This window comes from Pollachius pollachius (genome assembly GCF_949987615.1).
Source record: "Pollachius pollachius genome assembly, chromosome: 8".
Taxonomy (NCBI): Eukaryota; Metazoa; Chordata; class Actinopteri; order Gadiformes; family Gadidae; genus Pollachius; species Pollachius pollachius.
This window is the reverse complement of record NC_136941.1, coordinates 18,700,166-18,720,637: the sequence shown is the minus strand read 5'-3', so window position 1 is coordinate 18,720,637 and position 20,472 is coordinate 18,700,166. Positions and strand designations below refer to the sequence as shown.

The following is a 20,472-nucleotide window of genomic DNA, read 5'->3' as shown; positions in this document are numbered from 1 at the left end:
AGTGTTTTCATTCTGAACCCTCATGGAGCACGAATTGGGTTCTATCTGTGAGGTACAATTCAAGCCAACCATGAGCCGTACCCCCGAAACCAACATAGTGCTCAAGACGGTGAAGAAGAGTGCTATGGTCGATCGTGTCGAACGCAGCACTCAGGTCCAGCAGCACAAGCATTGAGCTTGTCTTTTTATCCAAGGCAAGAAGGATGTTATTTACAACTCTTGTAACAGCAGTTTCAGTTGAGTGGAAATTCCTGAACCCTGACTTGAAAGGTTCGAAGAGATTGTTCCTCGTCAGATAATCGACGATTTGCTTTGCTACAATCCTTTCCTGTACCTTGGACAGGAAGGGCAGGTTCAATATAGGCCGATAGTTTCTGACTAATTCAGGGTCTAGGCCAGGCTTTTTGAGTAGCGGTTTTATCACCACAGCCTTGAAATTGGAGGGAAAATTCCTGTTGAAAGCGAGAGATTCATAAGCGAGAGGATTGCAGGCCCCACAGTGGGAAAAAGTTTTTTGAGAACCTTAGAAGGGAGAGGATCCAACATACAAGTTGTTGGTTTCGATGCCTTTATCACCTTTTCAAGTTCCATCAGAGGAATTGCCTTGAACTCCAAGAGAGTTGCGTCAGAGTTCCCCATCCTACTGGGCAGGACCCCATCCTGCCCCGCAGGATGTGTAGGACAAGCTGCACGGCAAGCATCAATTTCCTCTCTAATCGATTGAATCTTATTCTCAAAGAAATCCATGAATTCACCTGCCACGATGGAAGAACCTACTGTCTCAGTCTGATTCTGAGTCAGACTCTTCACCGTGTCAAAAAGAAACTTGGGATTGTTTCTATTCAAGTTGATGATATGGGAAAAGTAGGCGTTCCTGGCAGTAGTCAGCGCACCCTTATAGGTGAGCAGACTGTTGTGCCATGCAAGATGAAAGACCTCAAGTTTAGTCGAGCGCCATTTGTGTTCAAGGATTCTGCAGCTTCGCTTCAGGGTGCGCGTTTCTGCATTAAACCAGGGAGCTGGTTTTTTCAATGATCGTTTTTTAATTACAAGCGGAGCAACTGAATCAATGGCAGCAGACAGGGCAGTGTTGAGGTCATCAGTAAGGCACTCCACAGAACCCCTATAGTTACAAAAAGGAGCAAGTGAACGGGGTAACTTATCTGCCATCGCTGTAATGGTTGCAGTAGTGATGCGGCGACAGCTGAAAGTAGCCTGCTGATCGTTGCAGGGGCAGGATACCACCACCTGGAAAGTGAGCAAAAAATGGTCTGATAAAGCTGAGGTGTAGGGAGAGACCACTAGCTGTGAAATGTCTACACCACGGGTTAAAACGAGGTCCAGCGTGTTTCCACCGATGTGGGTTGGGTGCTGGACGAGCTGTTTGAAGCCAAGCGTATCTGTAATGGACAGAAAAGCCCTTGCGAGGGCATCAGATGGGTTATTATAATGAATGTTGAAATCCCCAATGAGCAAAATATTGTCTGAATATGTAGCCAGATCAGCTGCAAAATCAGAAAACTCATCAACAAAAAGTGAATACGGTCCTGGGGGACGGTATACTACAGCTAGAACGAAAGAGTCTGGACAAGTTTCACTTGTCGGGGAGCTGAGGAGCAGAACGCAAGCACCTCAAAGGATCTGAATATATATATATATTCTTTGGCTTTAAATTAAGCTTAGAATTAGATATCAGGGCTACTCCACCACCTTTCTTAATTTCTCTAGATACTTGGGCGCTAACGTAATTGGGGGGAGTAGCTTCGTTTAGGGCTAAAAACTCATCTGGTTTTAACCAGGTTTCACAAAGGCCCAGTATGTTGATCTTATTATCAACAATTAGATCATGGACCAAGAGCGCCTTAGATGAAAGCGACCTTATATTCATGAACCCTATTCTGAGTGCTTCCATTTTATTATTTTCAGAGGGAGTCCGGTTAACACTCGATCAAGGGGATGGTGCGATTTCGACATACTGGTCGCGGCCCTCGCCTGCGGATTTTACACCTCGAGACAGTGCGAGGCCGCACCACCGTACATATAGGTACAGCGTTATTTTGAGAGGGAGTCCGGTTAACACTCAGCTCTGTGGCGATCAGTGGGATCGCGGGACCAAAACCAAAGCCCTGCTCTGAACTATATCATGCCAGCCAGCGATTTGAGACAATACTCTACTATAGCGCTCATCATTACCCTTATCGGGTAGAGGGCCAGAGAGGATTAATCGATGCCGACACATCTTTCTGGTGAAGTCACAAAGCCTAGCTATGTTGCTTTTTGTGACCTCAGTTTGTCTCGTCCTAGCATCGTTGGTGCCGACATGAACTACAATGTTGTCGAAACTAGTATCGGTGTTTGGTGCATCTAATTTAACTCTGTATGTGGTCTGACGCATGCCAGCACCCTAAGATTAGCTTCAATGTCGGGAGCCCTGGCCCCGGGTAGGCAAATCATTTTTGCTGGCGAGTGTAGTCTGTTTGTGTTTTTGACTGTTTTTTTTTTTAATTGAGTGGCTGTGGAGAGATGTATTTGAAAATGTCATTGATCTCTTCTATACCACTTTTCATCGTCTGGAAGCTGAGGGATGGCTTAATCCAGACAAGGAGACAGACCTCTATGCTTTACATAGATGTAACATGCCGCATATCCAGTCACATCTGCAACAATTCCAGAGAGCATGGAACAACCACTCCTTAAGAACCGCCAGTAACCAATCCCCTCTGCAGCTGTGGTGGAGCAAAGCAAGAGATACAGGACAAACTTTTGTCAGGTAATTTCTTTATTTTTTTATTATAATCAATATAGTGGCTTTTACTTATTTCAAAATATGTATCCTTGCCAGAAATAAAAATGTATCACTTTTACACCTAATAAACACCTAAATTCCAGGTACATGACGAATGCAGAGTTGACTGGAGAGGGCCGCAGAGACCTGTGACAGACGGAGTTCACATTCATGAGTTGGAGCTGCCCAGGGCCCTGTCTGTGGCAGAATTGGCAACACTGCCAAATCCATCCGTACCATTGCCAGAGACAATACCAACTTACATTGAGACAGTACGCATACTTCGAGAAATGCTGTAGTCATGTATGATTTGTCATACAGATAAGAGTACTAGTGATTGACCATTTATAACTTGTAGTTAGGGCTGATATAACTAATATTTTTGAAGTGGACACTGGTAGTGAGGATTTCACAGAAAAGTATCACTAGACTCTGCAGTTCCCCTCAGCTCTACTGAACATTTCAGCATCTAACAAGTCAGTTTTGGGGTTTCCTTGCAGGCGACTTTTCTGTTATTGCGTCATGGTTGTAGTGATTTTGTAGTTTCCAACAACCTGCAATCCTGTTCATATTACATACATACAATGCAATACATTGACTGAAAACAGGGATGTTGGAACTTTTCTCGGAGAGGGTGCTGTAAATAGGGGGGGGGGGGCATGTACTACTTCACCCGTCGCACCGTTATCACTTCTTTCGTGGTGTCCCACCCTGGACAAGACTTTCCAACACAGCAGTGCTGAGACTGAGGTATTAATGAGTCCGACCCAAGGCTTTAATTTCAAATAATTTGAGAAGTATACAGCTTTTAAGAAAACTAGAAAGTAAGATTCAGATGTTCACAAAGCATCTTTATTTTTATGACAAAAAGTGGTTCATATCAAAGAGCTTAGCCTATGTCACGCATGCTCATATGGAGGGTGTCTCCACTGGTGCAACACCCGCGGCGCTCCATTTCACTGGCAATGTCCCTTGTCTGGATATTTCAGTGTTGGACATTTTAAGAGAGTGAAAGCCAAGGCAAAATGCGGCTGGCACATAACTTATGTTCTTAAAAGGGTCTTCTTGGCACCTAAACAGTGTTTAGGCGAGTGCGGCTCTCTAACCAATCAGAGAGCTTGTTACATCCCATGGCTAATTTGCATTGTTTTACCTCGTTTTACCAGCGCAAGGCCCAAAGTGTCACGGAGAGGCTAAATGGAGAGGCTAAAAGGAGAAGCTAAATGACCAAGCAAATCGAATAGCTAATAGGAAAAGGAAAAGCAGCAGGGAAATGGAAATGTCAAGGAAATCGCCCTTTTAAATGCCTGATTAAAATCTGTAGGGGATACCGGGTATGGTTGTAACACAGGGTGGGTTGTAACACGACCAATTCCACCAATCAGGGATAAGATACGAGCCATCTGACAGCTTCAGTCTCCTCCTCCTTCCATTTTGATCACTCGTCGAAATATTCAAATAGTTGGCGCCATTTTTCCAGGAGTTACGAGAGAAATCCAAATTTTGAGGTAAGAAAGTAATTTATTATTTTATTTATTTTTGTTTTCTAGTACTTTTACCGTTGTAGATAAAGTTGTATGAGTCATATCAGGTCAAACTATAGTTTCTCTAGTAAAGAATGGTGTATCTCTCCCTTGCTAATGTCAAAGCACCATGCTAATACAGCTAGCTTAGTAATGGATGACAGGGTGGGGTAGGTTGTAACGCATGTTTTGAAAGTGTTACAACCATCCCCTTACATACAAAGTCAATTTTTTTTTGATTTTAATAATTCTACAGAATGCGTAGAACATGGGTGAGGAAGACTGATCGTGGAGTGGATGCCCAGATATTGAAAAGAGCAGCAGAGGAAGTTAACAATGGAACATCTGTCAGGGCAGTGGCAAAAAAGCATGGCATCTGCCATGTTACGCTTAATAGATATTGGAAGAAGTTTAAACTTCTTAAAGATCAGGGATCCCAGGACCTTCCTCGGGTTGGATACAACAGTCCAAACAAAGTCTTCAGCAGGGAGCAGGAGGATCTATTGACAGAGTACATTAGCCAGGCAGCTGATATATACTTTGGGCTAACTCCACGCGAGGTAAGCATGATAGCTGAGAACAGTGTAGAATAGGCAATTTTTCAATGTTTGTGAATGATAAATAAATAACATAAAAGCAGGTAAAATAAAAAAATGAATAAATACCAACATATGAATTTAGACAATCAACAGAAATGTGTGTCCTAACTCAGACTTCCTTTTATGCTTTTGCATAGGTCAGAAAGTTTGCATATCAGTTAGCCGTGAGTTTTGATATAAATCATCCTGAAACCTGGGACAATAAGCTGATCCGACGACATCCCAAAACGACATCCCAGACTATCTATTCGGTGTCCACAGGCAACAAGCCTTTCAAGGGCCACCTCCTTCAACAAGACAAATGTTGAGCGCTTCTTCAGTCGCCTGTCGGAGGCAATAGAAAAGAACCGCTTTGATGGTTCTGACATCCGGAACATGGACGAGACAGGCGTCACAACTGTGCAGGCACCATCCCGAGTGGTAGCGCGCCGGGGGTCAAGCAGGTTGGAGCCATGACATCAGGTGAGAGAGGCACATTGGTATCAGTTGCATACGCTGTGCAAGCTCAGGGGAATTCCATTCCCCCATTCTTTGTGTTCCCCCGAAAGAACTTTAAGGAACACTTTGTACAGAGCGGGCCATTAGGAAGTGCTGGAAGTGCTAATAAGTCAGGCCGGATGCAGGAGGAGGATTTCTTGCATTTTCTTGTCACTTTGCAAGACATACTCCCCGCTCGTCACTTTGCAAGACATACAAAGGTGAGTCCAGAGAAAAAGGTTTTGCTCCTGCTGGATAATCACTCCTCACACATCTCTGTGAGAGCCGTTGATTTTTGCAAAGGTCAGGGCATTGTTCTTCTGACCTTTCCACCACACTGCAGCCATAAGCTCCAGCCACTTGATCACAGTGTCTTTGGTCCATTTAAGAAAATGGTGAAAGCGGCCAGTGATGACTGGATGAGGATGAATCCAGGCAAACCAATGACAATTTACAACATTCCAGGGATCGTGAGGAACGCCCTACCCACAGCCGCAACGCAAAGGAACATTCAGGTAGGCTTCCAGTGCACAGGCATATGGCCTTACCATCCGAACATCTTTCAGGACAGTGACTTTGCGCCCTCCCAGGTCACCGATCGTCCTGACCCAGCTGAGGCTCTCCTGCCGCCAGGCTCCTCACCTGCTCACCTGCTGCCAGGCTCCTCACCTGCCCACCTGCCGGCAGGCTCCTCACCTGCCCACCTGCCGCCAGGCTCCTCACCTGCTAACCTGCCGCCAGGCTCCTCACCTGCTCACCTGCCGCCAGGCTCCTCACCTGCTCACCTGCCGCCAGGCTCCTCACCTGCTCACCTGCCGCCAGAATCCTCACCTGCTCACCTGCCGCCAGGCTCCTCACCTGCTCACCTGCCGCCAGGCTCTGCTCCTCCTCCAGAGATGCCGAGCACCTCTGGGTCCATCTTAGGACCGTTCAGTCCAATAATAATTCGGCCATTTCCGAAAGCATGCCCAAGAAAAGTAACAGGCAAGGGTAGGAGGAAGAGGCGCTCCGAAATCTTGACTGATACACCAGTTAAGCTGGCGTTGGAAGAGGAGGACCGGCGAAAAGGAAAAAACATCAAAATTAAACTCTTTGGGGGTGATAAAGGAAAGAAGAGGAAGGTCAACAAAACTGCCAAGAAAATGGTGAAAGCTCAGAACTCCTCGTCAGAGGAGGAAGAAGATTTTTGTGTGGTCTGCATGGAAACCTTTCGAAATTCCAAATCCAAAGAGGTGTGGGTAAAGTGTGTCCTATGCAACTTTTGGGCCCACCAGGCATGCACTCCAGGTCTGCCCAATTTTATTTGTCACCATTGTGATTCAGATTAAGGATTTATTTAATTTGTTTGTTAGAGAACATGTTGCCCTGTTCTAAAAAAAAACAACTGTTCAGCTCTCGCTCTCAAGAGACACAAATACACACACACAACGTATAAACGTTATGCTTTTTATATTTTGTTCATAACATTAACATAGCCTACGCTACGATTCTATTTTTTCTGTACACACACACACACACACACACACACAATGCATATGTCACTCTTCACTTCCAATACAGTTTAAGAATATTTTGTTTGGTGAATCTATTTTCAAACCCTGTTGTTTATGGTTATAATTAAATCGGCATATCAAATGGAGTAACATTGGTTTTTTGCATTTTGTCTACCTGTTACAACTTACCCCAGTAGGTGTTACAACCTACCCCGGTAGTGGGGTAGGTTATAACAAAGGTATACATTGTATTTGTCATAATCTCACAAATTCCGTGATATAGTTGAGGAGATTTAAATGGTTGCCACTTGTAGTAGACAAATGTGGGTACGTTGCCTAAAAGGTCCAGAACTGTAGCTTTTAAAAAAATGGTAGATTTAGGTGCTGAAGAAAAAAGTGTTACAACCATACCCGGTCTCCCCTATTCTTAATCCAATTTGTGAATCCAGTTATTTATTTCTCTTTTTAAACTGCATTTTCAAATATATTTTCAAATTGCATCATTTATTTATGATTTCATTAATGTATGTTTAAATGATGTACTTATTGACTGTTCATGTTGTTTTTGTAAAACATTTTTTTAATTTGAGCTACTTATTGATCTATTAATATTTCATTTAATATATCAAATAATTAATTACTTTGTAATTTAATCTATTTCTTTATTACTATTTCCGTGACACTTGTGATCCTCCATAGCAGAGTGTGCCCCCACCAGGGTCGTGTTTTATGGATGGGCCCCCCCAGGGGACATGCCACGGGGCCCGCGAGGGGACACACGTTTTCACCCACGTGCAGCTTTCACATCCAATGCACTGCTAAAAAATCTTTCACTCATCTAGGCATGAAAGTGTAAGTGAACACCCTGTTACAGCTAAACCAAGGATATTTCAAAATCTGCGTTTTGGGAGTAATATCATATTTAGAAAGTAACATATTTAATAATTCTTTATTTAAATGACTCCTGGCCCCTCTTGTGGCCAGGAGTTGTCAAAAAACTAACAATTGTGATTAAGTGTCTCTGAAGCTTGTCTCTCTAAGGCGGCCCTAATGCAACATGAAGCTGCAGAACTTTCAATCACTGCCTTCAGAAAAAAAGATATCCATCGAAACAGTGATCAACCTTTAACAAATTACTTCCACCTCCCCCTTTTGGGACTCCTAGAAAATATGTACTATACCACACTTACTGGTTAACAGGAGCGTCACTAGCAATTGAAAACATCCGGGGCTGTAGCCCAGAAGTTAGAGTCCTTTTTAAACGGGGGTTTGGGGGTTTCTCCCTCGAGAAAATTTGAAAATCGGGCTGAAAATGCAATTGTCACGTAGTGTTAGAAGTAAAGGAAAGACAAATCGTCATGTCTGACTCATGTCGGGGCAGTCCTACTGAGTAGGTTAATGTTTACGTTAAGGATAGGAAAGTGCACCACATACACGAACAGACAAAATGAGACATTAGAAAAGCCTGTAGCCAAATAAACACTCATGCGCCTACCCGATGTCAAGTGGACCGGGTTGAATTCGCTGCGGGTCTTCTGAATCTGTGCAAACTAGAGCAGCCCTAAACAGCAATATCGACGAGATGGGCTTTGCATAGAGAATCAAATTTGCAACATTTTGCAACCAATTATTCTTAATTTGCCCATAAACGTACAAGTCAGAATTTTGCGGTTTTCACTGGCTACAATATTGCATCTGTCAAGTGCATTTATTTAAGCTCTCAACAGCATACAGCATAACTATACAGCCTCGCCACATCGGCGGGAAAACACGGCAGGCGCAAAGTACATCCATGGAATCAGCCGTTCAAAACCAGTCTGCATGAATCGTATGACAACTGGATGGCAGGGGATACAGACAAGGAATACACCGCAGGGGGGAAACTGAGAGCCCCAGCTCGCCGCATACTAGTAGCCTTGGTGCTTTAAGCATGGAAAAAACTGCATACGGAGCGGGTGAAAAACTCCTTAAAGGGGACATATCATACCACCAGGTGTGAGTGTGATTAGCCATTACAAGCAGGTTTGAAAATGTGCAACATTGTGACATCACAGGTGGGCGTGTCCATCTAGATGTGTGCTGGATAGATCAGTCTACCAGCCTACCCAGTAGACTAGCAAACACTGCTCATCTATCCGTCACACATCTAGGTGGACACGCCCACCTGTGATGTCACAATGCTGCACATTTTGAAAATGGCTTGTAATGGCTAATCACACTCACACCTGGTGGTATGATATGTCCCCTTTAAATGTGTGCGTGTGTTTGTGTGTCACTCTGTTCGAGCCTGCATGAGAGTTCAATGTTGTCATTAGCTGTTACGTCTTTCTGACCAATCGCAGTTCAAGCCTGACCTCGGCTGTACCACTTCAGGAGGGGGCGCTCAGTTACTCCCCGCTAGACAAAATCGAATTGGTTGCGACGTTGACCCGGCGCCCTCCGAAACGTTACCGGCCCACAGGGAATTCTCCCAACTCTCCAGATTACCACTCTGTGCGTGCGCGCGTGCGTGCGTGTGCAGGCGTTATTCGATTGACTGGTAAACGTGTACGGTAATATTCATACTGGTTTAAATAATGCATTTGATAGTATTTCCCATCGTTGCTGGGCAAGAGTTTTGTTCGAAAGTTCAGTGATAGAAACAAATAAAATCCCGGGCTATTGACATTTTACGGTACCACTGTCATGCACCTACCCAATGTCAAGCTGCTTAACTCCTCGTCTGTAAGCCGAAGATGGCTTACCAAGGTTCATTATAGGGATGGTAGTAAAACGAATTTGGGAAACAATAGTATCTTACGTAAGTAAACAAACTGGAGTAAAAATGCTGTCTGCTTAAAACTAAACCTCACATAGTGTGTGTGTGTGTGTGTGTGTGTGTGTGTGTGTGTGTGTGTGTGTCTGTGTGGTGTTGTTTGTAATCTTGATGAAAAAACTATCGTGAAACAGTTTCATGATTGCTAACATATTCTATTATGTAAGTATCGGCAACTCATCATTGTATTAAGGCAGCAGACAAGGGAGACGTTGAATGAAAACAGTTACCATCTATGATTAGATATTAGTTACTTCTACCTATGTTGTTGTCTTATCAACTTAATCGGCTTGAATAAATATAGATTATTACCACTGCATTTCGTGTTTTGTTTTTTTAATATAATAACATAAACACCCTTGGAACTTGCGGGTTATTGAACAATCATGATCATGTGGGCCATGTTGTGGTATAAGTTATTGTATTGATTTACTTTAAAAAAATACTTTTTTGAAGGAACGGTTAGGGTTAGGACCTGCAACTTAAGGCCCTGCCAGTAGATGGTGTCCTGCCCATTATTATTCCACTTGAACTGTGGAACAAAATCCAGCAAATCCATCATCTGACGTTATATGCAGTGGCGGTTCTAGACAAATTTTACAAGGGGGTCAAGGAGGGGCCAGTGTTTAACCAGAGGGGCATAAATAAAATGGCAAAAAATGATATTGAAAGATTATAAACTTTGTTTTACTTTAAAATCATCAAACATTTAATTTGTAAAAGAGTTTATTACTTCACCAGTCTGTATTTTTCAATCCTCTTTCAATCTATCTTAAATTGATGAAGCTTATGCCCTAAATAATCAAAATCATGTAAAGATTTGTTTTGTACAAGCGTGCAAGAGAGGTAGGGCCGTAAAAAAAGAAAAAAAATACAGTACAGGGTACAAATAGAGAGTGTCAATGAGAAAAGAATTTCCAGGGTACAACGAAGTGCAAAACAATGTGCCCTTTCCTATTTATTTTAACAGTTTCAGTGTGAAGAAACTGTTGTTCCCTTTTAAAAAAACGTAGGGGCATGCATTACATTTCGTTGCATAACCAGGGTTCGAGTTAGTTGGGAGCCAGTTGGAGCTGAGCCCCCATAGTGAGAGGTCTGGCTCCCATGAAAGCGGCAAACTGAAATATCTGTGGGGGTCCCTGAAAAAAAAAAAAAAACAGCATAATATTGTAATTACAAATAAAACTATTTTCCCTTCCACATACAGAGTAATATTGACGTTAAGTAAGGGATAATAGAACGCCGGTCATTATCTGTAAAAAAAAGCCCAGACAGGGCGAACCGGACACCAACGCGAAATGGAGGTGTCTTATTTTCGATAATGAGCAGGGCTTATTTTCGACAGTGAGCGGCTACTTGCCAAACGAAAAAATAACTTCACAAGGTGTCTTTTTACAATATATTTGTTACCATTCGTTATGTTGATGGCGTTGTTGTGAAGGGCCCATGCAAGTGAATGGGGCGTTCCACGCCATTGAGAAGAGCCGTGTCATAATAGCCTATATTTACTTCCTATATTAGCCTCCCCCCCCCACCAACAACTCAGCGCAAGGCCGGTAATCTCCAGGGTACAACGAAGTGCAAAACAATGTGCCATTTCCTATTTATTTTATCAGTTTCAGTGTGGAGAAACAATGTTCTTCCCTTTTAGAAAAATTCCCTGTTCTTTCTATCTTTCCTCATTTCATGATAGCTGCTATAAAAAGAAAGAAAAAAAACATAGGGCATGCATTACACTTCGTTCCATAACCATCTCTAGCTACTTAATACGGGCAGATAGCCTACTACTCTTCACTCAAATGTATTTGTTATCCTAATGTAACAGCAGATACGTGGTTAACATCACAACATTGTGTGGCCTAGACCTAGCAAGGATACTGACATTTGGATACCCGCTTCTGCTTCGATGAGTTTGCTTCGATTTGATTAAGTTTCTAAATATATCGAGACCATTTACAAACTTAATTTCATTATCAGTGTGAGGAACTACAGTTACACTGTTATGTGCAAGAACAACAAGTCACTTACGAAATGAAATCGTTTTGCTTGCCTTCGACTCTTATCGTGGCTCCCTTCTCCAAGAGTAGTTGCTGAGCTCTCATTCACCAAGGACCAGCACCTCTGTGTTTGGGTACTGGTCCTCTAATTAACCTGTGTAGAACGTTGAGTCGCATTACTTCCATAAAATCAGTAAAATCATAATAGTTTTATTTGGTCAGCACGGGGGGGCCACAGGGGGGGCCAGGGACATGTCTACAGGGGCACAGGCCCCCATAGGACCCTGTGTAGAACCGCCATTGGTTACATGCCCATACCCTATGGGCTGTCTGTTTACAAGGTATCTTTAGGATGACAGAAAGATCAATCAATTCAATCCTTCAATAGCAAGCGCAGAAAATGATTCTTTAAAAAAAACATAGGTTGGATAATATAGCATAAAAGGGTGGGATGCACACAAAGACAGCTGTTATGGTACACAAAGGAATACAACTATTACAACTTAAATTAACTCAAAGGCACAGGGTTCTCACTCTTCACATCTCTCCGCAAGCCGTGGAATACTTGGGCCTGTGGGAAATAAATAATAACGTGTATCAAGATCTGCTCTGACCTTGCTGTTTAGAAATTATTAATGCACTGCAATGTGACAGGGAACGCCAAAAGCAAAAGCTATATTGTTTGATATCTTGCTTTCTACGGTTCTACACGTATGGTGCCTTAACAATGACATATACATTTAAAACAAATAGGCTACTGTAGATATCATCATAAAGGTAATGAGGTACCATCAATGTAGGCCTACAGGCCAGGCTACTCACTGATGGGCAATTAAGACAACATCTAACAAAGGCCTCAAGATTCTCTGCAACTGAATAATTACAGAAAATAAAATAATAATTTACCACAATGATGGGCAGAAGAAGTTTGAGAAGGCATATGGCCAGGAAACAGCCAACTGTCTGTGGTATCGGCAGATCCGGCAGCTCAGGAGCGGGTGGCTCAGTCACACATACTGCAGATCATATGCACAGTCTGAGTCTCTCATATGCACAACACGATGGAGGTTCAGCAGCAAAGTACAGTAACTACTGTTGCAATTCAGATACAATTCTTGTTTTCTAGAGAACATAAACATTTTTTATTTCCTACTACATTTATATTAATTGATTTAGATGTCTTTATGTTTTAAAATGTTGATTATGAGATTAAAAAAAAGACAATAGAAAACAAACCAGAAGTTGTATTTAGTTGGAATATACTGTATACTTCAATGAAGGAGTGTACATTCCAAGGGAGGTAGGCCTACTACAAATTATTGGTGAAATAAAAGAGAAAGAAGAAAATCCTGTCCTTTCGAATATTCAAATGACCAGATAAATATACACAAATAGTTAGGGGTCCGAGCGGCGAAGCTGCTTGGTCCCCTATTGTTTCGCAACGTTTTTTTTCCCCTCAAATTCTGTAAAAGTCATACTGCAGCCTATACCGTAAGTCGAAAACTCTTGAGATTTTCAGGTATGGTTACCAATAACCCCCACTACCCATAAATTTGTGGTACTGCACCCAAAGGTGGCGCTATTGTAAAGAATCATGAATTAGGCTTTTTTCTCCTCACCAGATTGACCTGGACTGTTTTAAAATTCTTTCTGAATATTAATCTCTAGAATCAGATGCATTTATAAAACCCTGCCCTAAAAATGTTTACTTTTCCCACAATTTCATATTAAAGCTAAACATGATAAAAGGATTCACAAGCTACAAAAATAATCAAACATTCACCAAAATCGCCACATAAAATCTTTAGAACAAGCCTCAAAAAAATCGTTGAACAGAATTTGTTTTATGTCGTTCCATTTGAGAAATATTGGCCAATAAAGTTGGAGCAGTTAGCCCATTTTTCTTATATGACCATTTTGTTATTGTATAAAAAACGTACAACAATTATTAGGTGGATACCAATACCCCCCACTACCCATAAACCCAAATTGTGGTACTGCACACAAAGGATGCGCTATTTAAAACAATTATGAACTAGCCTTATTTCTCCTTACCAGAATGACCTGGACTCAAAAAAATATTTCATCATATTAATCTCTAAAATCAGATGCATCTTTTTCACCCTGGTCTTCTGCTCTAAAAATGTTTAATTTTCCCACAATTTCATAGAAAAGCCAAACATCCACAGTCTCAACCCATTTTGCCTATATGACCATTTTGTTATTGTATAACTACCATACGGTTATTATTAGGTGGATATCATTAACAGTGCACATTTTCAGATCTGTGCTCTTTTAAGAAAGCCTTTAATTCTCTTGTGAAATGTGTGCTTGGAGTTTTCTTGATGTTGTGTGCTCATCAGAAGACATTTTCATGATGTGAATGAGACTTCATGCAATTCAGGAATGTAAGTGGCACAACAGGATAATGCTTTGTACTGGTGATCCTTAGGTTGAGAGATTGAATTCTGATTAGAGCATTATGAACAAGCTGAACATGACATTCTGTCATTGCCACTCATTTAAGAAACACAACATTGAACAGCACCTGAAACTCATCAGGCAATCAACATTCCGAATCATTCGTTTCCAAGAATCTGACTGCCAAGACACAGTACGGCATTAGGGGAACTTCTTCGTTAACCATTTTTCCTTCATAATTAACTCTGTTATATTTATATTTCTTCCGTTAGTGTTCTTGACTACAAAGTTTTAATTTCCCCAGAATTTCAAAGATTTTTCAGGTATATGCTTTTAAGAAAGCCCTTAATTCACTTGGGAAATGTGAGCTTGGAGGTTTCTGGATGTTGTATGCAGTGTTGTGCCTGAACGCGTTCATTGAACGATAGTTCATGAACTCGTTCATATTTTGGGCGAACGTGAACTGAACGTATTGTATTACTGCCTGATGAACGTTACTGTGAACTCGTTCATTCTGGTGTCTGTGAACGGCACCCTCACTTGGTTTAACTTCGTTCAATATGGGGGTTATTTGTTTATCAACACGGAGGATGCGCGCGCAGATCGCCGTGTTGTTTGACCGGTTGCCATGGTAATCTCTGTGTGGTTAATTTGCAGTTGCGGTGTTGCCAGCTTACTGTTACATTAAACTGTAATCAGAAAAGGCGGTTATATGCTATAGACCCTATAGTATCTGTCGTATAAAGGCTGGGACGAATTTCAAATTATAAATATGTATTTATAATTTTATTATTTTGAAAGTATAGACCGGCGCGATTCCCATTGAAACGAATGGCGCGGTGATTATTCTTCAAAACGAGAGCTGTTAAATTGTGGAAAATGAATTAAACTGTAATCAGACAACGCGGTTATATGCTTTAGACCCTAGAGCAGAGGTCCCAAATACGTAGATTGCGATCGACCGGTCGATCGCAAAGGTAGGGTGGGTAGATTGTGTGACGTAAAAAAAGAAAAAAGAAAAAACGTATAACGTTTAAACAAAAAAGAATTGCATCCCTATGGCATTTACCACTGGATTGATGAAAATTGTCTGTTTGACTTTGACAAACTTTTCCAAGACTCTCAAGACTGCTATCCATTTAGGGAAGATGTTGAGGTTGATTTACTCAATCACAAAAAATTGCAGCACTGTTTCACCTAAACACGTCTGCAGTGGAGGAAGAGATTTTGATAGTACAAACTGATATTGAGCTTAAATCCAGGGCTCATGGACAATTTTGGAACTTACTCACAAAGGAAAGTATCCAAACATAAGGAAATGTGCTACCTCCTTGACTGCATTATTTGGCTCTACTCTATTAAGTGCAAATACCATTCCACCATGACTGATTGTCATTTGGAAGCCTGCTTGAAACTAACTACCAGCAGCCACCGTGTTGGCGTTTTGCCATGTACAGTAGGTAGATCATTTTGACCTGCTCATTTTTAAAGTAGCTTGCACGCCAAAAAAGTGTGGGCCCCCCTGCCATACGAATTACGAATTATAAATATGTACTATCCATAACGTTAGCTCTCTGGCTCATAGTTCAGCGGACTAGAATACCTCATAGAATCATTGCTTGTTGGCCGGAAACGGAAAGGGGGGCTGTTCACGTTTGGTTGTAGTCTTTTCGCTCGGTTCTCCGTCTCATCAGTAGGGCTAGAACCGAGCGAAAAGACTACAACCAAACGTGAACACCCCCCTTTTCCGTTTCCGGCCAACGAGCAATGAGTCTTCCAAAATAAATCAATGGGATTTACGAAATTCGCTAAATGTGCAATAAAACACGATATAAACTGTATTTCGCTACGATACTTGATTCAACCACTCTATTTCATCCTAGACAAACCACAAAGGGGGCTCAATGTTCAAAATACCAGAAAAAACAAATAGCTCACAGCAACATATTGAAAAAAAGAACTATGAACTAGTTCATTTTTTGGAACTGTGAACTTCGTTCAAAATTTTGAATTATGAACGTTTAACTGAACTAGTTCATTTTAAAATTTGTGAACTGAACTTTGAACTAGTTCACGTAGAAAGTGAACTTTCCCAACACTGGTTGTCAATACACATATTGACCATGTGAATGAGGATGAAGTTCAGGTCTATTAGTGGCTCAATGGGATATTGCCTTGTACAGGTGATCATTAGGTTGAGAGTTTGAATCCTGATTATAGCATGCTGAACATGAATTTCGGCCATTGCTTTGCAGCTCACCTGAAAGCCGAGGCACAGTATTGCATTAAGTGGAACATATTCATCAACATCTTTCCTTGATAACTATTTGTCATATTTATATATCTTCCATTAGTGTGTTCTTGACTTTTAAATTTGCTCGGACCCCGTTAATCACCACTTGCGGTTATATTACATTTTTTGTATTGTGACAGATTGATAGTTGTTTTACTCCCCCTCAACAATTTTACTAACTGTAACTATAGGTTTCAACTCATCGGAAATAACAGCAAATAACCCCAGATTATGTCAATACGAAAACTCAAGCAGCAGTTGGAAATGGTTAATAAGTTTAGTAAGACTAAAATGAAAGTAATTAAATTCAGAGAAAAGTATATTGGTATAAAAGTAACAATTAAACTAAAGAATGCATCCTACTTATTAATTGTGGGCCTACATATGATCATTAAAAGTGTAAGGCCTATTTTATTCAGCATACACTTTTTTGACGTGAAAACACATTTAGTCCTTGTTGCATGAAGGTTTATACAAAGTTAAATAGGCTTTCTTGTTTTGGGATTAAAGTATAAATATATTCTTTATATTAAGTAAAAGTCTCTAAATATATTTGTCATCAAATAAGTATCTCACAATTGTAATTAAGTACAGCATTCGAGTAAAGGTACACAACTTTTTATCCCCTGATGTAAGAGCAAGTATGGTTGTAGGAAAGGGCTCCTTTCTGTAATAATAGTATATTATTTATCTGTAACAAAAATAACGTGTTAATTGCTTCATTAGAAATCATCCAATGTTAACCTAAGCATGGGGTGTGTAAAACGTACTGCCTACCTAGAACCTCCAGGACCACCAGGGAAAAGGAGTTTTGACCCCCGACCTTTGCCCCGATGTTACACTCGTAGGTTCCTGAGTCTTCAGGCGTCAGGTCAGTGAGAAGAAGGCTGTTTTCATCGGTCAAGTTAGCAGTACGATTGAACTGATAGTGCTGTATCTTACCGCGGCTTCTTCTGATTATACGAGAAGACGGCATCTGTCCACAATAGAAAGAAAATGTTAATTTCTGTGTAGGGGGCTGTTCTTATTTTGATCCCATTTGTTTCAGAACCCTTTGTCTCAACATTGCTATATGGATGAAGTTTAATAGATGAACACAGATCAAATGTTGAATTTTTGATAGGATTTTATCTGATTTACATTTTAATTAAAATAAATATAGTATTTAACTGCAAACTAACTAACCTTGGTCCATGTGATAGAGTTGAAGGAGTCCTTTTTGATTCCATCACACTTTAAAGCAGCATTTTCTTTGCAATTCCCTATTATTTCTTGACTTGAGGTTGCCAAATGTAGCAACGCAAGCTAAGATGAAAAAATAAAAGCATGTACTCATTGTTTTATTCTCTCATTTCATTGACATAGTTCTACATCTAGCACAAACAATACTACTAAAGTAATAATGAAACCTATAAAAATTAATATATACGTACTCACCTGAACATATATTAACAACAACATCTTCTGCAATTGATCAGTTGTTGAAACAAAGTCTATCCCTGACACCTAAAACCGCTGAAACTGACGCTGTTTCCTGTCAAGGGGCTGTCGTCATTAGTTGTTTATAGGCTGCACAGACTTTAGTATTATCTTGATACAGGACCACAGAAGGCATGCAGCGATTTTGCCAAAGCACCTCATCCATCAGACCGAACATTCGCTTGGCGATTGACTGTCGATGCCCAACCACCCTCACATCAAACAAAACGCAAGAAAGTTGTCTCATCCTGTTGTTTTCATCCATGGGAATTCCCATTGTCCCCCCGTGAAAAACATTGAAACGTGTATGTGTCACCCGTGCTGACACCGGGGTTAGATCCGACAGTTATTAATAGGAGAGGCTTGTGGAAAGGGAAGAGGAGAGCGGCTCATCAGAACGTACCATCTGGATTGAACAATGCGATGCAGGGCGCTGGGACAATGAGTGGCAGGGTGGTGGAGGGTTGCTAGGTTGCAGAAGAAAGGCGCAGATGCAGAGCAACAGCCACTTCCTGTCTTCTACTTGTAGCATAGGCACACTTACTTTACAAGCCTGGTTCGCATAGACGCAAGTATGTCTTTGTGGAGGCGTTCCAGTGGGTCTAATGAACATCACCTGGAACATTTTACGGTGATTTCAAATTATGTGCTATGTTCAGAAAAAGTACAAATAGATGGTTAAAAGTTGGATTGCACGTTATTATCTTGAAACAAGCAATAATTCTAGGAGCTGGTCTGCGGCTGTGTGTGTGTGTGCGTGCAGGTGTGTGAGTGTGTGAATGTGTGTGTGTGCGTGTGTGTGTGTGTGTGTGTGTGTGAATGCTTGCATGCGTGTATTGGTGTCTGCGAGTATGTGTGTGTGTGTGTGTGTGTGTGTGTGTGTGGGTGTGTGTGTGTGTGTGTGTGTGTGTGTGCATGGGACCGCCTCTCTTAGCTGTCGATTCAGGGTGTTCCACACCAGGCTAGCTCCCAGAGGCTGTTACCATAGCCAGCTGCATGCGTGGGTCTCCATGTTTCTGTCAGTGAGGCTGTTCACTGCACACTCCGAGCAGCCTCTGATTGAGGAAATCCTCTGAAGGTTTGCTGAAATGTAGCGTCCCAATAGTTCCTGTTGTACTCCCACAGGGCTCGGCAAGGAGAATTTCCCAAGGAAGTTCAGCGTACGCACGGCATGCATGCACACCCAAACACACATACCATTCATATGCATACACTCACACACACACAGGCATACACAGGCAGGCACATAACCTCACATTCACACACACACACACACACACACACACACACACACACACACACACGCAACCTCCTAAACATAACAAGTTATGGAGGATGGAGTCATAAATGTTTTACTCTGTTGAGGCTTTCTTGGGGCATATTTAAGGAAATTGTATTGAATCCATTCCGTTTTGCTGGGATTATGCTGTATACGGTTGAAAACAATCCTGCCATTGCCACCTGATTGAACTCCCCCGGGATGTTTCACATTGTTTGATTGTTTGTTTAAGGAAGTAGAGTCTTTGAGCCACTATAACTAGATTCTCACCTCCGCCTCAGCCTTCTGGCAGCCAGTATAATTCTGTGGGTGTGTCGATCTTTATGTTCCATAATTCCATCACTGGGAGTTGCTCTGATGCTTTCTGCAGCCCTTCCGTTTAATGTGATCCATGCGCCTCACGGTGGCGTCCCTGGATCCCGTCCCCCCTCCCGGCCTTGGCAGAGCTCCTCGTCCCATTAAAAGCCCATGTTGTCCCAGCGTGGAAGCAGGCCTGCGCACCGAGCAGCGCAGACCTAGCCTGAACCTGAGACAGTGCTGCTCTCCCAGCAGAGCTGCACAGCAGACGCTCAGACAGCCGCCTTCCGTTCTCTGGGAAATCACTCATGCAGGATCGGAAGCAGGTCGTCCGAGTCTCCGAGACCAGGAGGACGGCGGTTTCTGGGAGCCATTAATATCCCTGACAAGCGGGCTGAGCCAGGGGCCCAACTCATCCCCTGGTCAGCGCGTGTTCACAAACCTTTCAAATGGCACTTTACTTTAAGCAGGCAGTAGAGGGAGAGAGGGAGAGGGAGAGAGAGAGAGAGAGAGAGAGAGAGAGAGAGAGAGGAAGTTATTCAAATATCACGCTTGCATAAATATACCCCTTATTTTCCAACAAGGGGTCTTTGGCAAGAAGAAATGCGCAATGTTGTGAATGTTAAACACTGGAAACTAGCAAATCATTGTATTTTATTGAATTCAGCTGAATGAGAGGGCTGAGAGCAAACAACACAGCCATCAATGGCTTCCCTGAGCCCTCTCTGAAGTTGCTCTTCAGAGGTTGTCTTCTAAAGATCACATTGGGTCAGCCTGCAAACACGGGGTGTAAGCATGCATTGAACAAGAAGCCCATACATTCAAGCTGACTGAGATAACATACTGTGACTAAGACAATTGCAATGCATAGGATGCTGAACAAGATAACATATGGACCTAATCAACATTTAAAAATAGCTAATTCGAGAGGTCATTTACAAGTTAAAACACACAGCTCACAAATACTACCTTTTCCACCCCCCCCCCCCCCAGGAATAGGGCCCTGGCAATGGA

The 20,472-nt window shown here is 42.0% G+C and overlaps 1 long non-coding RNA gene across 3 annotated transcripts; it reads right to left on the bottom strand.

The window, feature by feature from the left end:
* Window positions 1–2,802: 2,802 nt before the first annotated feature.
* Window positions 2,803–18,954, bottom strand: LOC307079332. Of its 3 annotated transcripts, none has more exons than XR_013812044.1 (6): window positions 17,841–18,949; window positions 17,589–17,708; window positions 17,181–17,379; window positions 12,596–12,705; window positions 11,721–12,260; window positions 2,803–2,932 (listed from the first exon to the last, which is right to left on the bottom strand). It is a non-coding gene; the product is annotated as an uncharacterized lncRNA (long non-coding RNA). The 3 variants fall into 3 exon arrangements; XR_013812045.1 differs by lacking the exon at window positions 2,803–2,932 and adding an exon at window positions 10,401–10,831 and having other exon boundaries at window positions 17,841–18,947; XR_013812043.1 differs by lacking the exon at window positions 2,803–2,932 and having other exon boundaries at window positions 10,401–12,260; window positions 17,841–18,954.
* Window positions 18,955–20,472: the final 1,518 nt, after the last annotated feature.